General features: G+C 45.0%; 1 pseudogene; it reads right to left on the bottom strand.

Annotated features, from left to right (window-relative positions):
- Positions 1–10,443: 10,443 nt before the first annotated feature.
- On the bottom strand, positions 10,444–13,701 carry LOC129533381 (signal recognition particle subunit SRP68-like; annotated as a pseudogene).
- Positions 13,702–20,097: the final 6,396 nt, after the last annotated feature.

Consider the following 20,097-nt stretch of genomic DNA (forward strand, 5'->3'; position numbering starts at 1 on the left):
CCCATTCCTAGAGGTGGAGGAGCTGACAGGGGCAGTGGGGGTGGGGAGGGCAGCAGAGGCCCCTGACAGCAATAAGGAAACAAAGTGGTCTCCAGTGTCCTCAGCTCCCGGCCCATGTCTTGAGTGAGATGCCACCAGAGATGACTGGCCACTCAGCCTCTGCCCCAGCCTGCTCCCACTTTATTCCTGGTGACACTTGTCTTCTAACCACTCATTGTACGCCTGCAATCAATTGCCTTCAGAAAGGAGCCGTTTGTGTGAATGACTACGGGGGCCAACGCCAGCCTCACCCCTGGCCTCCCTGACTCACCTTTTCTTTTCTTTTTTTTTTTTTTTTTTGAGATGGAGTCTCATTCTGTCTCCCAGGCTGGAGTGCAGTGGCACCATCTCAGCTCAGTGCAACCCCTGCCTCCCAGGTTCAAGCGATTCTCCTCTCTCAGCCTCCTGAGTAGCTGGGACTACAGGTGCACGCCACCACACCCAGTTAATTTTTGTATTTTTAGTATAGATGGGGTTTCACCATGTTGGCCAGGCTGGTCTCAAACTCCTGACCTCAGGTGATTCGCCCACCTCAGCCCCCCAAAGTGCTGGGATTACAGGCGGCAGCCACTGAGCCCGGCTGCTTCACCTTTGAGCTTGGCCTCTCCCTGGGAGGTGGCAGTCATTGGAAGTGGGGCCCTGGGGAGAGGCGTCCAGACTCCAGACAGAGAGCAGCCAGGCGAGGCCCCTGAGCTGTGCAGGGGGAGGTGCCCTGGGCGGAGGGCAGTGAGTCTGAGGTCTGGAACACTGGAGCTTCGACCTCTCTGCAGAAGCCCTCCAGGAAGGAAATGAGCACTGCAGGGGGCCCCCCACACGCCTGGGAGATTAAGGGCTAACTGATTTACTGCAAGAAAAACAAGAGCTGACTTCCTGGCGTGATCTTCTCATGCCAGATCAAATCAGGCCCAGCTCCTCCGACAAGGGCTGCCAGGCGGCAGGCAGGAATACCCCGAGCCCCGAGGCAGTCTGTCACGTGGGATGCTCCTGTCCAATGGCAGCAACCCTGGCCCCAGAAGAAAGCAGGAAAGGACAGGGACACAGAGTGGGGCATGGCTGTCTTTGGGCTTCACCTCTGGCCTCACACTTTGGAGAGAAAGGAGCCCTTTATCTAAAAGGTCAAGATGGGGCTGACTGCCTGGATCTAGACCCTCAGCATCTGTTTCTGCAACCACAAGTCCTGCTGTGTGTGGCTGTAGTGCATTTGAAGGTGCCCGGGCTGAAGTGAGATGTGTTATACGTGCAAAATTCGCACCAGATTTCAAAGACGTACTGTGGAAAAAGAATGTAAAATGGCCGGCTGCGGTGGCTCATGCCTGTAATCCCAGCACTTTGGGAGGCTGAGGTGGGCGGATCATGAGGTCAGGAGTTCAAGACCAGCCTGACCAACATGGTGAAACCTCGTCTCTACTAAAAATAAAAAAATTAGCTGGGCATGGTGGCACATGCCTGTAGTCCCAGCTACTCGGGAGGCTGAGGCAGAAGAATCACTTGAATCTGGGAGGCGGAGGTTGCAGTGAGCTGAGATTGTGTCACTGCACTCCAGTCTAGGAGACAGAGCGAAAGTCGGTCTCAAAAAAAAAAAAAAAAAAAAAAGAATGTAAAGCATCTCATTAATTTTTTCTATTGATTGCATATTGAAATATTTTGGACATGTTGAATTAAATGAAATGTATTTTTAGTTTTATTTATTTTTTTGAGACAGAGTCTTGCTCTGTTGCCCAGGCTGGAGTGCAGTGGCACAATCTCGGCTCACTGCAACCTCCACCTCCCGGGTTCAAGTGATTCTCCTACCTCAGCCTCCCGAGTAGCTGGGACTACAGTCTGGCGCCACCACGCCCGGCTAATTTTTGTGTTTTTAGTGGAGACGAGGTTTCACCATGTTGGTCAGGCTGATCTTGAACTCCTGACCTCATGATCCGGGACTACAGGCATATTTTAAATTTTGACCTGTTGCTTTTTACTCTTTAAAATGTGGCTACCAATAAATCTAAAGTGACAAATGAGGCTTGCATTTGGGGCTTATCAGGATTCCTTCAGACAGCTCTGGCCTGGAAGTTAGATAGGATGCCCCGACCTTCAACCCTCCTAAGCCCTGGCTTCTGCCATGTCTTTTCGCTTGCAGTTAAAAAAAAATTTTTTTGGCCAGATAGGCTGGCTCACGCCTGTAATCCCAGCACTTTGGGAGGCCAAGGCGGGCAAATCACCTGAGGTCAGGAGTTTGAGACCAGCCTGACCAACATGGAGAAACCCCGTCTCTACTAAAAATACAAAATAACAAAACCAGGCATGGGCGTGGTGGCGCATGCCTGTAATCCCAGCTACTTGGGAGGCTGAGGCAGGAAAATCACTTGAACCCAGTAGGTGGAGGTTGCAGTGAGTCAAAATTCTGCCACTACGCTCCAGCCTGGGTGACGTGGGTGACAGAGTGAGACTTCATCTCAAAAAAAAAAAAAAAAAGCAAAACCCTGTTTCTACTAAAAATACAAAAACAACAAAATTAGCCAGGCGTTGTGGTGGGTGCCTGTAGTCCCAGCTACTCGGGAGGCTGAGGCAGGAGGATCGCTTGAACCCAGGAGGTAGAGGGAGGTTGCAGTGAGCCGAGATTGAGTCACTGCACTCCAGCCTGGATGACAGAAGAGACTCCATCTCAAAAAAAAAAATTTGTTTTTGGCCAGGCACGGTGGCTCATGCTTATAATCCCAGCACTTTGGGAGGCCAAGGTGGGTGGATCATGAGGTCAAGAGTTCAAGACCAGCCTGACCAACATGGTGAAACCTCGTCTCTACTGAAAATACAAAAATTAGCTGGGCTTGGTGGCACGCACCTGAGGCAGGAGAATCACTTCAACCCGGGAGGTGGAAGTTGCAGTGAACCAAGATCTCATCACTGAACTCCAGCCTGGGTGACAGAGCGAGACTCTGGCTCAAAAAAAAAAAAAAAAAAAAAAACAAAAATTTTTTTAAAGGCATGCATACAAAGATAGCATCTGCCCACTTTGAAGGGCCTGGTGAGTCCTTCCCCTCGCCTGGCCCTGGCTTGTGCCTTGGTGGATTGAGAGGTTAGAGATGAAATGATCCCTGGGGCTGCTCAACCCTCTGCCAGCCATGACTTTGCGTGGCAGCTTACTCACTCCTTGTGCCTGGAGCTCCACGCTGATGTGGGCAGCTGGCAGCTCACCCGGCCTAGGACCTAAGCAAGAGGCCTGATCAGACCAAACACAGTGAGACTTTCAGCTCCGAGACTGCCAGACACAGCTGGACACATGTGCAGCCCAGCCACAGGGTGGCCGCTTGGCAAGTGTGCCAGCAGTTAAGCCCTCTGGTGCCCACTCTCTCCTCCAGCTCCGGGGCTCCTGTGGGGAGGCATTCTTCTCCCTGCTGAGGCTGATGGTAGTAATTGCCTCCTTTGCCCCAGGAGCCATAAGCTACCAGGCGCCCATGTGTTCCTGATGAGGTGAGGCTTTGCTGTCTCAGGAAATTGCCCTGTTTGTACAAAAGCTCTGCTGCCAGACCCTTTGACCGAAGTTGAGTGATGACCTCTTCCCTTCACTCCCTTGGCCCGCTGAGCAAAGCAGAGGCACCCTCCTCCAGCTGGGCCTAGAGGAGCAGAGTCAGGTGGACTAGGGGTCCAAGTGACCAGCCTCCTTCCATTGTCTGCAGGTATAGGGTTGAGGAGTAGAGGCTGTGGCCCAGGAATCTGCAGGGCCACCAGGAGGAGGCTCTTTTGGCTGTGAGTCTGCCTAGCAAGTCCGATAAAAAGAACTGAAACGCCAAGGTCAGCCTAGAGAGAAGCAAAAGGTGGCACAGCTTGCTTAACCAGACAAGAGTAGGGAGGAACAGGTGCTAGTGATTCCTTTTGGGACTTTTACGGGGAAGGTTTAGAGGAAGCAACTACAAAAACTCCAAAAAACAGAAAACAACCAAATCTTGTGTGTGTTAAGAGAGCAGGCAGGATTCCTCATACTAAATGGCAAGAAAGAGAACATAGAGGGAACCCCTGGAATCCTCAAAACCAAGGCTGCCTTAGGCTAACTGTCCCTCCCTCTGAACCATCCCCTTTCCCTGGAAGAAAGGGGACCCACAGCACCAGCCCCAGTTCAGCTGTAGGACTGGTGCTGGTGCAGCCCACTCCCCAGCCCCTGCAGCCACCTGGTGCATGAGCCATCCCTGCATTCCAGAAGTCTGCAGCCCAGCCAGTCTTACTCAGGAACTGATAGGCCCAAGAGCCCTGGGCCTCTCTGCCACCTTGAAGATAATAGCTGTCCTTACTAGCTAGGTCTGGGGACCTGCAGCCCTATTTTGGAGAGGTGCAGATGTGACGGAGGCAGCCAGCTAACTGTGCACGCCGGGATAACGACCCGTGTGTCCGCTTGAGAAAATGTTCCACCGGCTGCACCACAGCAGCAGGGGTCTGTGGCATCTGGCACTGTTCACTGGTCAGAGGGAGAAAAAGGTTTATAAAACAGACAAACATGAAAACGAAGGAACAAGCAGTTCTTATAGCTGCCTGATTTGTCTCTATTGTCAGGAAGCTGGAAAGGGGAGGTTAAACCACGCAGCACAGACAGCAGTTCGTCAGACCCAAACTATTGTCTGAATGGCATTGCATAGACTTAGGAGGACTTCCTGGGAAGGGGAAGACAAGGACGCAGGCTGGTTGAGTGGAAGGCCCTGTCAGCTATGCGTGCCCATCGACTCAGGGTACAGCAGCCCACACTGTCTTGGGGTCTAGGCTCAGAACATTTTGGGGGAACCTCCTCACTGTCTCCTCCCAGCAACTTTGAGATGCAGCCGCCCCTGTTGTACAGGAGCTGGAGCGTGCTCAGAGGCCATGGACTAGTAAGTGTGGGGCAGGGATCCACCAGCTCGGAGGACCCTGAGCACCTGCTCTCTCTCTGCCTCACACCTCTTCTTAGGCAGCATGAGAGGCACTGCCTGGCGAGGCCTTTGCACAGCCACACCCGTCTCCATTCCACAGATGAGCCACAGCTAACGTTACTCAGCTTTCACTGGCCCAGGTACCTGCCCATCACAGCTGGATTGCTAGGTCAGAAGATCCCTGGGGAAGCACTTTGGGAGGCCGAGGCTGCAGATCACCTGAGGTCAGGAGTTCGAGACCAGCCTATCCAACATGGTGAAACCTCATCTCTACTAAAAATACAAAAATTAGCTGGGCTTGGTGGCGCATGCCTGTAATCCCAGCTACTCAGGAGGCTAAGGCAGGAGAATCACTTGAACCCAGGAGGCGGAGGTTGTGGTGAGCCGAGATTGTGCCATTGCACTCCAGCCTGGGCAACAAGAGTGAAACCTCATCTCAGAATAATAATAATAATAATACCTCTAGTGGACGCTTGTAGAGCCCCTCACTCTGTGCCAGATGGTGCTTAGAGCAGAGGGTGGACCCAGAGGCCAAGGCCTATCTAATGTGTGCAACCTGCACAGCCTGCCACCACAGCTGGTCCTGGGCAGTGCCCCCAGCCACGGCCCCTCCCAGGTCCTGCTCCCAAGTGTCTCTAATATCTAACAGAATAACAGGTTGGATTCTTCCAGTTGGTGTTGTCAGGATGCAGATAATTTCCAATTTATTCTCTTTGCTTTGGAACATCGATAAATTTTACAGCTAAATCTGCTTTCCACCTCCTCTGTAGCAACAAGTGTCTTCAAACAAAAAATTAGAACCAACACGTATTTTTGCTATCTTCGGATACTTTCCCAGACCTCTAAATGTCCCAAGCTTTTCAAGGCTGCAGACAGAATTGTGCTGTTTAGAATTCTGTGATCAGTTAGCTGTTTTGTGTGTGACTACCGACACCTCGTATGTGAAAAATTAGCACTGCCACAGCGATGACAGTGAGCGGAGCACAGTCCCACCCTCAAAGCCCCTGGTGTCGGCCTTCCTCTCCTAGGGGGGTGAAGCCTCTGCCTCGGCTTTTGGGAGGAAAGTCCCGGCTCTGACCCAGGGCCGCTATGGGTTGAGGGTGCCCTGTCATCACAGGCTGTCACCTTGTGGTCGTGGTGACAGGCTCAGGTTGCCACCAGGGGAAGGGGTTGGCACAAAGCCCGGCACTGTTTCATTCCAAAGAGGGAATCTGAGAGTTCTCACTGATTTAATGTAAAACCAGAGAGGAGACAGCACATCCAAACAACATTTGGGAAGAGAGGAACAGGCCAGGAGACCCAGCAGCGAAGGCCAGTGCCATCCTCAGCCACCTCGAGCTCCTGACCCTCACCCAGAAGGCCTGGTGGGGCTTGCCTGGAACAGAGAATAGAAACCATGATCACATAAGCCAGGCGTGGTGGCTCACACCTGTAACCCCAGCACTTTGGGAGGCCGAGGCGGGTGGATCACGAAGTCAGGCATTTGAGACCAATCTGGCCAACATAGTAAAACCCCATCTCTACTAAAAATACAAAAAATCAGCTAGGCGTGGTGGCGCATGCCTGTAATCCCAGCTACTCAGAAGGCTGAGGCAGGAGAATCGCTTGAATGAGAGGCGGAGGTTGCAGTCAGCAGAGATCACGCCACTGCGCTCCAGCCTGGGCGACAGTGTCAGACTCCATCTCAAAAAAAAAAAAAAAAAAAAGGCCAGGTGCGGTGGCTCATACCTGTAATCCCAGCACTTTGGGAGGCTGAGGCGGGTAGATCATGAGGTCAGGAGTTTGAGACCAGCCTGGCCAAGATGGTGAAACCCCCTTCTCTACTAAAAACACAAAAATTAGCTGAGCGTGGTGGTGGCCACCTGTAATCCCAGCTACTCAGGAGGCTGAGGCAGGAGAATTGCTTGAACCTGGAAGGTGGAGTGAGCCAAGATTATGTCACTGCACTCCAACCTGGGTGACAGAGCGAGACTCCGCTCAAAAAAAAAAAAAAAAAAAAAAGGAAAGAAACCACGATCACAACCACAACAGACCAACAGACCTCGGGCAGGCTTTAAAAGTATGAGACTGGGCCAGGCGTGGTGACTCACCCCTGTAATCCCAGCACTTTGGAAGGTCGAGGCAGGTGGATCACTTGAGGCCAGGAGTTTGAGACCAGCCTGCCCAACACGGTGAAACTCCGCCACTACTAAAAATACAAATATTAGCTGGGCATGACAGCACGCACCTGTAGTCCCAGCTACTTGGGAGATTGAGGCAGGAGAATCGCTTGAACCTGGGAGGCAGAGGCTGCAGTGAGCTGAGATCATGCCATTGCACTCCAGCCTGGGTGACAGAGTGAGACTCTCTAAATAAATAAATAAATAAATAAATAAATAAATAAATAAAAGTATGAGGGACTGAATGGAGCTCTCTTCGTCCTCTCTTGATGTCGGAGACAGAAGCCTCCTCCAGGGTCAGAGCTTGCTGACAACACCAGAGTCCATTCTGGAGGAGGGACCAGAGCCAGCACAGCACGGGAACACCCACTTGGAACAGACCCATTCGCGGCCCCCGGGGCCTCATCTGCAGGTGCTGCTACGTGGGAAGGCAGGACTGTGTGGCCTCCGAAGTGTCTTTCTGTGAAAACCCCCAGCGAACAGCCTTCAGGGCCCAGGGGCAGTGAGGTCCTGACTTGAAACCTGCTCCCATCAGAGGCAGAGCCACTTCCCAGGAGGACAGGAGGGGGTCCTGCTTCTGGTGCTCTGTCCCCCACAACACAGCCTGCTTAATGTCCAGGAATCCCACGTGAAGGGATGTGAGAGCTCGCCAGAGACTTTGGCCCTGCCAGATCTGTCTTCTTATGTAAACACCTGCTTTTAATACTAAACAGCATCACTGGCCATTAACAGCCAATGCTGCTCAGAGCGCCTGGCAGGAGCACTGGGAGGAATGGAATTTGTAGTGTGGCTGCGAGACAAAGCATTAGGCAACCTGAGAAGGAAAAGGTGCAGCTGGGATTCACCTCCATCTGTAGTTTATAGGTCCTGGGTCCCCACTGAGGCCAGCACCCTAGAGTGGGAGGGGCTGGGAGGGCTGTGGGAAGGACAAAGGGACATCTTCCAGGAGGATGAGCAGTTCCCCATGCCCGTCCCCCTCACGATGCTGCAGGCAACGGCCTGAGGCAGGCCTGAGACTGCAGTACAGCAGGGCCTGCAATTGGATTCTTGGAGCTGGAGGACAGCGTGGCTGTCAGCACAGAGACGAGACAAGGGAGGTGCAGAATCTTGGCCCATGGCCCTGGGAGGAGGATGAGGACATGGATGAAGACCCCCTAACCCCCAAACCGTGGTTCCTCAGCCTGCAGGGACACTGACCTGATCAAAACCCAGGACCTCAACCTGAGACCAGTCATCTGTGCTATATATATTTTTCTTTTAAAAAAGTTTTTTTGGTAGAGACAAGGTCTTGCCACGTTGCCCAGGCTGGTCTCGAACTTCTGGCCTCCAGTGATCTGCCTGCCTCGGCCTCCCAAAGTGCTGAGATTACAGGCATGAGCCAGTGTGTCCAGCCTATCTGTGCTATATTTCCAGAAGGAGGGGTGAGGATAGTTCTAAATTTGTATGGCATAGATGATGAAACTTTCAATTAAAAAAAAAAAACCCAGCTTCCTGAGGCTCTCCAACCCAAAACAAACCCCAGGGGATCAGGGCCCCTCTGCGAGCATCTCAAGGTTCTAAGCCACCACACCATTCTAACAAGAAGTCTGATTTGTGTCTCACCATCTTTTCTAGCTCTTAGGCTTCCCTCCCTGCAACTTACTGGGAAAATGAAAGGCACAGCCAAGCCCACAGTGGCATTCTAAAACCACCTTTACAAAAATTCTAACGGTGAGATTATTAGAGTGAAAAAGGTCTAGCCTAACCCACTCCATCTTGCTTCTAACCTCCAAGCTGTCCTTGTTCATTCCTGGGAATAAGCCGAACTCACTTTGGGAGAAGCTTACAGTTTAACTGTTTAACTTTGAAACAAAGATGGTAACAGCACTTTCCGGAAATAAACCGCCTTCTTGCCTGGGGACCAGACTGCCTTTGTAGGACTAACAAATTAGCCGCAAGAATCGAAATTATGGTTTAGGAGTCATGCAGCCAGAGGCCCAAGATTCTGAACCTTCCCAGTTGCTCCTAGGGATGACACCGCTATTGTAAAACCTAAGAATGGTGCTCAAGATATTTTTCAGACCCTGCACTTTATGGATCGGCTGGCACCATCCATCCCAACTGGCTCATCTGGTCTTGTGGCCCCCACCCAGGAAACCGACTCAGCACAAGAGGCCAGCTTCAACTGCCTATGACTTCATCACCAACTCCCTATGACTTCATCTCCAACCTGACCAATCAGCACTCCCCACTTCCTGACCCCCTACCCACCAAATTATCCTTAAAATTCCCAGTCTCTGAATTTTCAGGGAGACCAATTTGAGTAATAAACTCCAGTCTCCTGTTTAGCCGGCTCTGTGTGAATTAAACTTTCTCTCTATTGCAATTATTCTGTTTTGATGAATCAGCTCTATCTGGGCAGCGGGCAAGAACCCTCAGGGGGTTACAATGCCATCCTGAAACAATGCTTTTGGATTTTTAACCAGTTGGCCTTTTCTTCAAGCCACCGGGTTTGCTCAAAAACTGAAAACATCTAAGCCAACATTTCTCGTGGCAAATTTTCTTTCCTATGTGACGGTGAGTTTTGATTTCCAAAGGGAATCATAAGTGTCAGGTACATGTTTAAATCACTTTTATTTCTTGCTTTCTTACATTGTTTCTGTGACTTCTATTATTGATGTTATAATAGAAGTGAAAAGGGAAGACTAAGAAAAAACGGGGGGTAACGAAGGGGATTAAAATGTAATAGCATCTAAAAATTACACATTGGGAAGTCCTGAAAAATAGTGCCTCTAACATGTGTATCCGGCATCAGTCTCACCTAGTTGCCAGTAAGTCAGGTTACACTTGACCTCACCAGCTTCACACAACCAGGCTCCCAAGGAGAGAACGGGGACTGGACATAAGGGAGGGCACATAAGAAATGGGCACATTCTCTGTCATCTTTGCCTTTTAATATAAGATTTGGTTTCATCATTTCTGAGTGTAACATATTTCTTCTAAAAATAGAGCTCTCTGCTTGTCTGAAACTTCTTAGCGTTCACTGGGAGGTGAAGGGGAATAAGGCTGACCATAATTCTGGGGTGACGTTGCCAGTTTCATAGTCATAAGTAAACTTTCCAAGGGATCCTGGATGCTCACAGCAAGGATGAGTTCATTTCAAATCATGACATGACATGACATGACATGACATGAAGCATGACAAAGCGTTTCAAGGCCCCATCTGTGCCTGGTGTGGACTCCTGAACACATTACTGACCAAAGGCAATCAATCACAGCTCACAGGGCACCAGAGAGCAGCGGCCCCTCTCCCAGGAGGTACAGGAGACAGGATTACCCCGCACACACTTACCAGAAGACAACAGGCTGCTCTCCTAACTCACTGCTTAAGAATGTGTACAGACACAGGCTGTAGGAATGCAGGGCTGAAGATGTTAAACTCTTGCCCCGGGCCAATGCAGACCTGGATTTAATATCATGGAACTTGCTGGGATTTTCTCACAATACAAATTAACAGTCAGAATCTCCCCTGCCCCCGAGGAAGAGCCTGGTTAGCTCCTGAATCCAAAGATGCCCTTGATGTATCCAGTGAGGCCACTCTTGGTCTTCTGTTCCAACTTGTCCTCAAGGGGTGGGAAAGCCACATGGTTGAGGGCCAGGTCAAAGAACAAAGGCTTGCAGGGGATGGGCTGGAAGCCTGGTGGGAAGTGCACAAGGTTGGCTTGCTTGGTGACAAGGGAAGGGTCCAGGCAGAATGTCTCAAACCGTTCAACCAGAGGCTGGAAGTCAAATCAAAGAGACGTATGTAGCATCGGTCACAGAACACCCTTGGTGAACATTCCTGAGTGCCGACTGCTTGGTTCAGAGCTTTACAGGGGCCATCTCCCTCAATCACTCAATCCCGGCAGCCTCCTATGAGGAGGGGCTACCACACCCCTGCCTTGTAGTCAGAGTCACTGAAACCCAGAGAGGCTAAGAGAGGGCCAGGGTAAGACTGGGGTGCAGGTCTATTGGCCATGTTATGAGTTAGAGCTCTTACCCACGGAAGCTACTCTGCGCAGCAACAGGTTCCTCAACCCTCTTCCCAGGGATGATCTGACATCCAGGAAGCTTTGTGCAGGAAGCTTTGAGGTTGGGTAAGAGAAGGGAGGGAGGTGGGGGGTTTCCTTAGAAATTTAGGGTCCACTGCTCTACAATGAGCATGCATTCCTACTTTGTTGCTAATCCTGCTTCGTATTCGTCAAAAACCATGGCCCAGACTTACCTTATTGTCCTTGACTTGGGAGGAGGAGGTCTCTGTTTGGTGAGCATCATTTGCATCTGAAAGTTTCACAGGGAATCAGTAAGAACAAGGATTTACAATAGCACACTAGTCACAAATGAGGCCTATCACACAGGTGGCCCCTACATCCCAAAAGCAAAAGGAGCCAGCATGTGGGGAAGCCAGTCCTGTCTCCTGCTGAAAAGTGGTGGAGATAAACAGATCAATCCCAGATCCAACGCCGTCGGCCCAGTGAAGCCAGCACAGTTGCATGAGGACAGTAACAGGGAGAAGGGCCAGTGTAACAGCGTATCTCGAAATGCTTCTATACGATCTGATGCCCAGCTGGCACAAGTAAAGGCCAGGAACATCTTACAGATGAACCGAGACAACCCTTTCAACCTTAAAACAGTAGTGTGGGGTGTGAGAGAGAAGGGGAGTGGCAGGAAGGGAAGTCTGGGGATACAAAGGCCAGGCAGGGGGCTCACCAAGGATGGCTGCGGCCTACAGGGAGCACTTCTCTGACCACACTTGAGTGATGAGCTCTTGCATGTCAGGCAGGTCCTGTAAGATTCAGAAAACATGTACTCCCGAGCCAGGGCCAGGTCAGAGAAGCACACCAAGCTAACCTGAGTTAAGCGAACCCACTGGTATTTTCACTGGACTTTAGACTTTCTAAATGGTTCTCCGTATTAGAAAAAAACAAAACAAAACAAAACAAAACAAAACAAAACACTAGCCTATTTCAAATTGGAAAAGCTATGCCACGGCTTAAGTAATAATGCCTGGAAATAAAGATGATGTTGATAATATTAATAAATTTATCATACACAAAACAGTGTGCCAGGCATTGCTCTAAGCAGGTTACATAATCACTAGCTTAACCTTCTCAATAATCCTGAGGCAGTTTGCACTCCCATTTTACAGATGAGAAAATGGAAGCATGGAGAGGTTAAGCAATGTGCGGGCCATGCCCCCAAGCGGCAGCGGGCTGGGGTAAAGGGCTGGGCCATCTGGCTCAAGGGCATAAGCCCTTGGTCATTACATCTCACTGCTTCATCGAGGGTGATGAATTTTCCTGGCCTCGGTCTCTTGCTTGGCATACTGGGAATGACCCGAGAAGGTCTGGATGCCACAGAATCCGTCATGCCTCCGTTCTCTGACACTTCCTCCACAAAACAATTCAGCACATAAAATCAGGTCCACAGTGATTTGCACCGCCTCCCAAGATGATATTCCACGGTGGTGATGCTGCCACGCCCGTCACCCCCACCTGCCCACATCCCTCTGCTCTTTCCTAGCTCTGCCTTTGCTTAGGGTCTCTTTTACTTCTTCTGCATCCATAGGTGGGCTCCTGCATGCCAGTCTGTGGCTACAACAAAACTACAAGCTCTCTGAAGGCAGAGAGCTTCTTCTCTACCCCTCTGAGCTTCCATTCTTACTTTCTTTGTGTTTTACACTTTTCCTTTCAAGTTCCTAGGAAACACCTAGACTCCATGGGACTAATCTTTGTGCTGTCATTCCATTCTCCAAGTGGAGTAGTTTTCTCTATTTTTTCCCTGGTGAGCTCCTCTTATATTTTGCCTCTTCTGTAATGCCTTCCTTGTGCTAAAATATAACTTTCCATATATCAACTCTTAAACTACACATTGTATCATAATTGCATATTACCTAGTTTTTGAGGCAGGAAATATATATTTCTTTATATGTTGATAATTCATAACTGTGTTTTTTGAATTAATGAATTGAGATGGGGAAGAGTTGGAATTTTACAAAATTTTTTTTATTTGTTATCAGTAGAATTATTATAAAACATTGGCTTTTTGTAGATTTTTTAAAGTTGTGGTTCTGCGTTACATATGAAGGAAGTAAAGAAAAATGAAAATAAAAAATGTACCTCAAAATAATCTCTGATTACGCCAGTGTTTGAGAAGGCTAATTTAGTAACTTGTGGTCTGCTACAAGGAGATGATGACAGCAGTTTAAGTGAAATAGATGAGGTTGAAAGAAGTTAAAATGTATAAGTTCTTTATTTCTCTGAGAAGGAATATTCCCAGTGGTTACTTTTTCTGGAAATAGAAAATAGTGTAGTCTGCCAAAGCTAGAGAATACTCAACTATATCAATGCTGAAAGACTGATTATGATGAGGGCTGGTAACTTTGACAAGGAGCAGTTTCAATAAATAATTGCTGTGGAATCCTGACTGTAGTGGATAAGCATAGATACCCCTTGAGGAAACCGTTACTGGGAAAGGCAACAGAGAAATGAGTGATAACTGAAGAAGAACGTGGGATTCAAGGGAATTTTCTTTCTTTTTTATTTCAAAATAGAAGCTTTTAGAGTGTGTTTGTATGCTGCTGGGAATGATAGGGACAAGGATAACATGTTTATGAGATTTAATTTTGTATGTCTAAGTGTTTGAAAGCTCGATTCATTATCTTTTGTAGGTTTTTAGCAAACTAATTGTCCTTAAAGTGTTTATTCATGTAGAGTTTTATGGTAAGAGTTTGTTCCTTCAGCATTGGTTCAGAAATGTAACATATTAGCATAACTGAACCTGTGAATGGTGACCTAAAATTTAAACTATCATATGCAGATTGTTTTTAATTGTGAAATAATAAACATGCAAACACTTAGGCCATACTGAATAGAATTTAAACATCCCTGATGAATAGGTATGATCTGCTGAGGTACTCTAAAATGTCAGGAGTATCAACTTTATAGTTGTTTAGATTATGGGGAGAAGGGGAGGGTTTTGTTTAAGTACTTTAGAAAAGCTAACTGTTGACAATCTATCAGATTATTACTTCTGGATTATAAAGTGTTTTGTTTTTTTTTGTTTTTGAGACAGAGTCTTGCTCTTTCACCCAGGCTAGAGTGCAGTGGCACAATCTTAGCTCACTGCAACCTCCACTTCCCAGGTTCAAGCGATTCTCCTGTCTCAGCCTCCTGAGTAGCTGGGATTACAGGCGCCCGCCACCGTGCCCAGCTAATTTTTGTATTTTTAGTAGAGACGGGGTTTCATCATCTTGGGAAAGCTGGTCTTGAACTCCTGACCTCGTGATCCATCCACCTCGGCCTCCCAAAGTGCTGAGATTACAGGCATGAGCCACTGCACCTGGCCTATAAAGTTTTTTTAAAAAATATTTAATCAAGTTGACCTACAATGGATTATAAAGTTCTGAAGTATCAAAACCATGTTTCCCTGGACCAACATTGCCATCAGCATGTATTGTGTGCTCAATGAGTATTTATTTGTTGAGTGCGTGAATGAATGGGTGAATACATGAATGAATACCTGTTGATGGATTTCATTAAAAATACCTTTTAGTTTTTTGAAAGTAGGTTTCTAAACTTGCCTCTGTATAAAGTTTTTTTATTAGAAAAAAATTGCAAGATTCTGACATTATTTATAGTTGTAGTCAGAATGGAATGACAATGTGGGTTCATCTGCTATCATCTGTCTTTAAAACACTTGAAAATAAATGTTACCTTCACAGCATATCATGAAGCACATGTTTTTGAGGCAGAATTCTTGGGTTCGAGTTCTGGGTCTGCTGCTGACCAGCTGTATGGGCTGAGGACAGTCACTTGGCCCTTCTGTGCCTATTTTCTTTCTTTATAAAATTCTTAATATGTTACTGACCTCACAGAATTGTTATGAGGATTATATGAGTTTGACACATGGACAGTGCTCAGAATGATGCACAGTACCTGCATAGTAAGTCCAGAAAAAGCTTACTAATATCATCATTAAAAAAGGGTTTCCCTTATATAAGAATGTGAGTAATATTTTCCAAATAGGTTTTAGTGCCCGTAAAAGCTTGTTTTTATTGAGAAGGACGACAATGAGAAGACCCTGGTATATTTATTTTTATCACATGATGCAGGTAACATGTTTTTTTCTTTTGGTTTTACTATGAGAAATCTTGACCTAAATTTAATTCTTTGTAATTATATTAGTAGTAGTAAATTTCTTTATCCCTTAATGTTGCTGTTTCTGTTTATAGTTTAATGTCCGTTGTAGAAAATTACTGCATTTTACATTACCTGTAAAAAAATTACCTATACACTTGATGAATAGAAGTAACACAAATGCAGACATTTTATATGATAAAACAGTGGTGTTGGATATTCTTTGTATTTTACATCTTTGCTAGTTTTCTAAAAGGAATTGTTTTTTTTTTTCAGGCCTGCAGATAAAACATCTAATGAAAAGAACGAGGTATGGTAAAAAAGGAAATGATCTTAAATATTGTTTTTAAAAAACAAGTTCTAAAAGGTAAAAATGAAAAAAACAAGATGTTTTGTTGTAAGGCTGTTTGCTTAGAAAAAGTGATGAAGAAACAGTAGCCGTTGATAATGGTACCTTTTAAGAACAATCTGTTGCTTTAAGAAGTACCTGTATTTTTGCTCATACAAAAAAAATGGAGAAATACCGCTTCTGTACCTTTAGTATATGCTATAAATCTTTCGAGGACATTTTGAAACAGTATTATTTATCTTATAGGTCAAAAACCAAATATATCCTGAGGCTGACTTTGCTGACTCAATGGAGCCATCTGAAATAGCCTCAGAGGATTGTGAATTGTCTCACTCTGTTTATGAGAATTTTATGTTGCTGATTGAACAACTTAGAATGGAGTATAAAGGTAGGACCACTGCATAAATGCAAGGCCTTTTGATGTATCCTGCAGTAATGTGTGTATACATTGCTGAGAACTGACGTGTAATAGTGAAGCTCATCTCAGAAATACGCTCAGTGTTAAAATAGAGAACTAACTTATACTCTACGCCAAAGAGCTATGATAACTCCACTGTACTTTTCTCAGTGTGAGTGGCATTCCCAGTCTTTTTGTTGACTCTTTCTCTCCTATTCCTTCCCCCAATGTCAGGTTACCATTTTTTTCTCCACCTGGAATGCTGCGAGAATCTTAGGAATCTTAGAACTGTTTTCCCAAATACCCCACCTCCTAAAACCATGGTCTACTCTGCAATCATAATGATAAATTTTTAAAAATTTGGATCTGATCATGTTACTCCTTTGCTTATAACTCAGCTACTACTTCTTATTGCTATAAGGTTAGAGATCTGAATCCTCTAGCTTTATCCTGCATCGTTTTTACTCTTCTCTTTCTCTGTGTCCCACTCTGTGTCTTATATGTTTATTCCAGCACTGATAGCTTCAGTGAGGTATAACTGATATATGATAGACTGCACGTATATAAAATATACAATCGTGTGCACATTTGAAACCACCATAATCAAGAGAGTTAACATGTTCATCATCCATAAAAGTCTCTTCTTGTCCCTTTGTCTTTCTTTATTAAGAAACTGCTAAATTGTTTTCCAAAGTATTTGTATTGATTTTGCATTCCAACCAGAGGTATACGACATTTCTTGTTGTTCTGTATCATCACAAGCTCTTATTATTGCTGTTTTTAAATTTTGAAATTTTAGCCATTCTGATGGGTGTGTATTATGCATATCATTATGGTTTTAATGTGCATTACCCTAAGGACTAATAATGTTGAGCATCTTGTATATGCTTATTTGCCACCTGTGAACTGTCTTTTCCAATCTGGGTAGCTTATGAACATTTAAAATTGAGATTCGATTCAATCAGCTTTTTTACATACACCAAAGATAGTCAAACCTTTTCATTTTCAAACTGTTATCTTACTAAACATAGTAAATATTTTAAACTTGTGACAAAATGGTCTCTGTCACAGCCAATCAACTCTGCCATTGTAGTATGAGACCAGCCATAGACAATACATATGTTAAAAAACACAGCTGCATTCCATTAAAACTTTATTTGCAAAAATAAGAAGCTGCCCCGCAGGTTGGATTTTACCCATCCCTATTATGTGATCATGACTGTGAATAAAGACAGTTTTACTTCTTCTTTTCAACTCAGGTAGCTTTTATTTCCTTTTCTTTCCTAACTGCACTGGCTTCAGTGCAATGCTGACTAAAATAGTGAAAGGAGACATTCCTGTATTGTTCCCGATCTTACAGGGAAAGCATTCAGTTTTTCATCATGACACATGTTAGTTGTAGGTTTATTAGAGATGCTCTTTATCATGCTGATGGCGTTCCCTTGTATTCTTTGGTTACTGAGAGGGATTTTTTTTTTTTTAAATCAGGAATGAATGTTGTATTTTATCAAATCCTTCTATCTACTGAGATGATCATATGGTTCTTCTCTTTTAGTTTTTTAATGTGGTGAATACTTATATTTTAATTTCAAACAAACCGTGTATTTAGGGATAAACCCCACTTGCTTATGATGTATTATCCTTCTAATGTATCATTGGATTTGATTTGCCAAAGCTTTATTTAGAGCGTTTTAAAAGACTATTTTTTAGAGTAGTTTTAGCTTCACAGCAAAATTGAAAGTAAGGCACAGAGATTATCCCTGTACTCCCTGCCCCCACACGTGCATAGCCTCCACAATTATCAATATCCTCACCGGAGTGCTACACTTGATCTCATTGATATTCCTGAATTGATAATCATAATCACCCAAAGTCCATAGTTTATATTAGGGTTCAGTCTCGGTGTCTTATATTCTGTGAATTTGGACAAAAGTATAAGGACATGTATTTATCATTGTAGTATTATCCAAAGTAATTTCAGAGCTTTAAAACTCCTTTGTGCTTCATCTGTTCATCTTTTCCCAACTTCCCTCCCCAACTCTTGGCAACCACTGACTTTTTTTACTGTGTCTATAGTGCAGGTTCATTTCGATGTTTCTTTGTTGATTTTCTGTTTAGATGATCCCTTCAATGCTGAAAGTCAGACTATGGAGTCCCCATCTATTATTGTACTGGAGGCTATCTGTCTCTTTAGTTTCAGTGATGTTTGCCTTATATATCTGTGTGCTCAGGTATTGAGTATATATACCTTTATGACTGTTGTATCCTCTTGCTGAATTGATCCTGTTATTATTATATAATGCCCTTCTCTTTCTCTTTTATGTTTTTTTTTTTTTTTTACTTAAGATCTATTTTGTCTGATATAAATATAGCTACTCCTGTGTGCTTTTGGTTTCCATTTGCATGGAATATCCTTCCATCCTTTCACTTGCAGTCTATGTGTCTTTACAGGTAAAGTGAGTTTCTTGTAGGCAGTGTATTATTTGGTCTTTTTTTGTAATCCATTCATTCTATCTATATCTTTAATTGGGGAATTTAAATCATGTATATTCAAAGTTTTTATGATAGGTGAGGACTTACTCCTTTCATTTATTAATTGTTTAGTGATTGTTTTGTCTATCATTTGTTCCTATCTTCCTCTTTTATTGTTTACCTCTACAATTTGCTGGTTTTCTGTAGTGATAATGTTTGATTCCTTTCTCTTTTTCAGTTCTGTACCTGCTCTACCAGTGAGTCTTACAGTTTTTTGATTTTCATGGTGGTAGACATTGTCTTTTTGCTTCCAGATTGAGGACTCCTATAAGCATTTCTTGTAGGATCAGTCTAGTGGTGATGCATTCCTTCAGGTTTTGCTTGTCTGAGACGTTATTTCTTTTTCAGTTTTATTTATTTATTTACTGGAGACAGAGTCTCACTCTGTTGCCCTGGCTGGAGTTCAGTGGCATGATCTCAGCTTACTGCAACCTCTGCCTCCCAGGTTCAAGCAATTCTTGTGCCTCAGCCTCCTGAGTAGCTGGGACTACAGGCATGAGCCACCATGCCTGGCTAATTTTGTATATTTTTAGTAGAGACAGGGTTTTGCCAAATTGCCCAGGCTGGTCTTGAACTCCTGAGCTCAAGCAATCCCCCCACCTTGGCCTCCCAAAGTGCTAGGATTACAGGGATGAACCACTGCACCTGGCCCCTCTTTTTCAGTTTTAAAGGATAGCTTTGCTAGGTATAATATTCTTGACAGGCAGTCTTTTTCTTCCCACATATTAAATATATCATGTCATTCTCTCCTATCCTCTAAGGTTTCTGCTGACAAATATGCTATTTGACATGGATTCCCTTGTATGTGACTTGGTGTTTTTCTCTTGCTCTTTGTCTTTGACTTTTGACATTTGACTCTGATGTGCCGCACAGAAGACATTTTTTATTGTATTTCTTTGGGGATCTTTGAGACATCTGTATCCAGATGTTTACATCTCTCACAAGACTTGGTAGTTTTTCAGCTATTATTTCATTAGATAGGTTTTCTGTGCCTTTTCCCATCTCTTCTATTTCTGCAACTCCCAATATCCGAAAAAATTTTGGCTCATGATGGCCCATATATCACATACACTGTCTTCATTCTTTTTATTTTCTTTTTTTTCTTTTTGCTTTTTGTTTGCCTGGCCTCATATAAAGACCTCTCTTCAAGTTCAGAAATTCATTCTTCTCCTTGATCTAGTCTATTGCCAACATTCTCAGTTGTTTTCATTTTATGTATTGAATTCTCAGTTCCAGGATTTCTGTTTGGTTCCTTTTAATGCTATCTTTTTCATTGTTGAATTTCTTATTTAGATCATAAATTGTTTTCCTGATTCATTTGTATTACCTATCTTTCCTATCAGAAATGTTTCCTGATTCCTTTGTATTATTGTGTATCTCACTATGTTTCCTTAAGATCATTATTTTGAATTTTATAGGTTTTGTTTTCTTTGGGATCTGTTACTGGAGAATTACTCTGTTCCTTTGGAGGTGTCATGTTTCTTTGATTTTTCATACTTCTTGTGTCCTTAATGTTGATAACTGTGCAGCTGGTGTAACAGTCACTTCATCTAGTTTTAGGGGTTGACTTTTTTCTGTAGATGTATCT

This window comes from Gorilla gorilla, chromosome 4 (assembly GCF_029281585.2).
Source record: "Gorilla gorilla gorilla isolate KB3781 chromosome 4, NHGRI_mGorGor1-v2.1_pri, whole genome shotgun sequence".
Taxonomy (NCBI): domain Eukaryota; kingdom Metazoa; phylum Chordata; class Mammalia; order Primates; family Hominidae; genus Gorilla; species Gorilla gorilla.